The sequence below is a fragment of the Ambystoma mexicanum genome, unplaced genomic scaffold, assembly GCF_040938575.1.
Source record: "Ambystoma mexicanum isolate Mex_15411 unplaced genomic scaffold, UKY_AmexF1_1 Mex_scaf10, whole genome shotgun sequence".
NCBI lineage: Eukaryota > Metazoa > Chordata > Amphibia > Caudata > Ambystomatidae > Ambystoma > Ambystoma mexicanum.
The window spans coordinates 1,002,501-1,005,000 of record NW_027182325.1 but is presented as its reverse complement, the minus strand read 5'-3'; the positions used below and the strand labels follow the sequence as shown (position 1 = coordinate 1,005,000).

Sequence of the window (2,500 nt, the reverse complement as noted above, 5' to 3'; positions counted from 1 at the left end):
AACACACTACCTGTATGCTAATTCTATGTAAAAAGGTAGCTCCAGCCCTCATGATGTTGTCCAACATTTCCGCTATAAAACGGGATACAATTATTTTGGAAACATACCAAATTTGAAAAATAATTGAGAAGTTGCGCAATTACTAATCATGGAGCACAAAAAAAGCCTACAGCACCTGGTATTCCCAGGCAGTCTCCCATCCAGGTACTAACTAGGCCCGACCCTGCTTAGCTTCCGAGATCGGGCGCATTCAGTGTGGTGTGGCCGTAGGCTCTGGGCCTAGTGAGTTTGTACTTTTAAGCATCTAGTCGGCTAGACCTTGCAGTTTTGAAAGGCAATTGTGAAATGGCTCACTTCCTGAACTTGGAGCACAAAAAAGCCTACAGCACCTGGTATTCCCAGGTGGTCTCCCATCCAGGTACTAACTAGGCCCGACACTGCTTAGCTTCCGAGATCAGACAAGATCGGGCGCATTCAGTGTGGTGTGGCCGTAGGCTCTGGGCCTAGTGAGTTTTGTACTTTTAAGCATCTAGTCGGCTAGACCTTGCAGTTTTGAAAGGCAATTGAGAAATGGCTCACTTCCTGAACTTGGAGTACAAAAAAGCCTACAGCACCTGGTATTCCCAGGCGGTCTCCCATCCAGGTACTAACTAGGCCCGACACTGCTTAGCTTCTGAGATCAGACGAGATCAGGCGCATTCAGTGTGGTGTGGCCGTAGGCTCTGGGCCTAGTGAGTGTTGTACTTTTAAGCATCTAGTCGGCTAGACCTTGCAGTTTTAAAAGGCAATTGAGAAAGGGCTCACTTCCTGAACTTGGAGCACAAAAAAGCCTACAGCACCTGGTATTCCCAGGCGGTCTCCCATCCAGGTACTAACTAGGCCTGACACTGCTTAACTTCCGAGATCAGACGAGATCGGGTGCATTCAGTGTGGTGTGGCCGTAGGCTCTAGGAATGCTAAGAATATTACTCTTATGCATTTGCATTTAGTAAGCTAAGCCATGCAGCCACTTGCAACATGATACCACGCTCATCGCTCGATCAGGCTCGATCAGGCGAGATATATAAGACTGGTGGGCCCATTCAGGACTCCTATGTCTGGTAGGATAACTTTAATTCATCCATCCTGTGTCTGTTGCAGGGAGGTGGAGAGAACAATCAACACAATAATGGTTTTCTTTCATGCCTCTTGAAGGACTCAATATTCTCTGTACTGCATTACATGTGAAAGTCGATTTATTACCCATGAACACACTGCCTGTATGCTAATTCTATGTAAAAAGGTAGCTCCAGCCCTCATGATGTTGTCCAACATTTCCGCTATAAAACGGGATACAATTATTTTGGAAACATACCAAATTTGAAAAATAATTGAGAAGTTGCGCAATTACTAATCATGGAGCACAAAAAAGCCTACAGCACCTGGTATTCCCAGGCAGTCTCCCATCCAGGTACTAACTAGGCCTGACCCTGCTTAGCTTCCGAGATCGGGCACATTCAGTGTGGTGTGGCCGTAGGCTCTGGGCCTAGTGAGTTTTGTACTTTTAAGCATCTAGTCGGCTAGACCTTGCAGTTTTGAAAGGCAATTGTGAAATGGCTCACTTCCTGAACTTGGAGCACAAAAAAGCCAACAGCACCTGGTATTCCCAGGTGGTCTCCCATCCAGGTACTAACTAGGCCCGACACTGCTTAGCTTCCGAGATCAGACGAGATCGGGCGCAATCAGTGTGGTGTGGCCGTAGGCTCTGGGCCTAGTGAGTTTTGTACTTTTAAGCATCTAGTCAGCTAGACCTTGCAGTTTTGAAAGGCAATTGAGAAATGGCTCACTTCCTGAACTTGGAGCACAAAAAAGCCTACAGCACCTGGTATTCCCAGGCGGTCTCCCATCCAGGTACTAACGAGGCCCGACACTGCTTAGCTTCCGAGATCAGACGAGATCGGGCGCAATCAGTGTGGTGTGGCCGTAGGCTCTGGGCCTAGTGAGTTTTGTACTTTTAAGCATCTAGTCAGCTAGACCTTGCAATTTTGAAAGGCAATTGAGAAATGGCTCACTTCCTGAACTTGGAGCACAAAAAAGCCTACAGCACCTGGTATTCCCAGGCGGTCTCCCATCCAGGTACTAACGAGGCCCGACACTGCTTAGCTTCCGAGATCAGACGAGATCGGGCGCATTCAGTGTGGTGTGGCCGTAGGCTCTGGTTCTTGTGAGTTTTGTACTTTTAAGCATCTAGTCGGCTAGACCTTGCAGTTTTGAAAGGCAATTGAGAAATGGCTCACTTCCTGAACTTGGAGTACAAAAAAGCCTACAGCACCTGGTATTCCCAGGCGGTCTTCCATCCAGGTACTAACTAGGCCCGACACTGCTTAGCTTCTGAGATCAGACGAGATCAGGCACATTCAGTGTGGTGTGGCCGTAGGCTCTGGGCCTAGTGAGTTTTGTACTTTTAAGCATCTAGTCGGCTAGACCTTGCAGTTTTAAAAGGCAATTGAGAAAGGGCTCA

The 2,500-nt window shown here is 47.7% G+C and overlaps 7 non-coding genes and 2 pseudogenes across 7 annotated transcripts; all 9 read right to left on the bottom strand.

The window, feature by feature from the left end:
* Nucleotides 1–163: 163 nt before the first annotated feature.
* Nucleotides 164–272, bottom strand: LOC138543365 (5S ribosomal RNA; annotated as a pseudogene).
* Nucleotides 273–377: 105 nt separating this feature from the next.
* On the bottom strand, nt 378–496 carry LOC138551168 (5S ribosomal RNA). The gene has a single exon (XR_011294900.1). It is a non-coding gene; the product is annotated as a 5S ribosomal RNA (ribosomal RNA).
* A 106-nt stretch (nt 497–602) lies between these two features.
* Nucleotides 603–721, bottom strand: LOC138540008 (5S ribosomal RNA). Its single transcript, XR_011288067.1, has one exon. It is a non-coding gene; the product is annotated as a 5S ribosomal RNA (ribosomal RNA).
* Nucleotides 722–827: 106 nt separating this feature from the next.
* On the bottom strand, nt 828–946 carry LOC138548856 (5S ribosomal RNA). The gene has a single exon (XR_011292650.1). It is a non-coding gene; the product is annotated as a 5S ribosomal RNA (ribosomal RNA).
* Nucleotides 947–1,409: 463 nt separating this feature from the next.
* Nucleotides 1,410–1,518, bottom strand: LOC138546083 (5S ribosomal RNA; annotated as a pseudogene).
* Nucleotides 1,519–1,624: 106 nt separating this feature from the next.
* On the bottom strand, nt 1,625–1,743 carry LOC138536780 (5S ribosomal RNA). Its single transcript, XR_011284943.1, has one exon. It is a non-coding gene; the product is annotated as a 5S ribosomal RNA (ribosomal RNA).
* A 106-nt stretch (nt 1,744–1,849) lies between these two features.
* Nucleotides 1,850–1,968, bottom strand: LOC138536938 (5S ribosomal RNA). Its single transcript, XR_011285094.1, has one exon. It is a non-coding gene; the product is annotated as a 5S ribosomal RNA (ribosomal RNA).
* Nucleotides 1,969–2,074: 106 nt separating this feature from the next.
* On the bottom strand, nt 2,075–2,193 carry LOC138549925 (5S ribosomal RNA). The gene has a single exon (XR_011293694.1). It is a non-coding gene; the product is annotated as a 5S ribosomal RNA (ribosomal RNA).
* Nucleotides 2,194–2,299: 106 nt separating this feature from the next.
* LOC138539589 (5S ribosomal RNA) lies at nt 2,300–2,418 on the bottom strand. The gene has a single exon (XR_011287653.1). It is a non-coding gene; the product is annotated as a 5S ribosomal RNA (ribosomal RNA).
* Nucleotides 2,419–2,500: the final 82 nt, after the last annotated feature.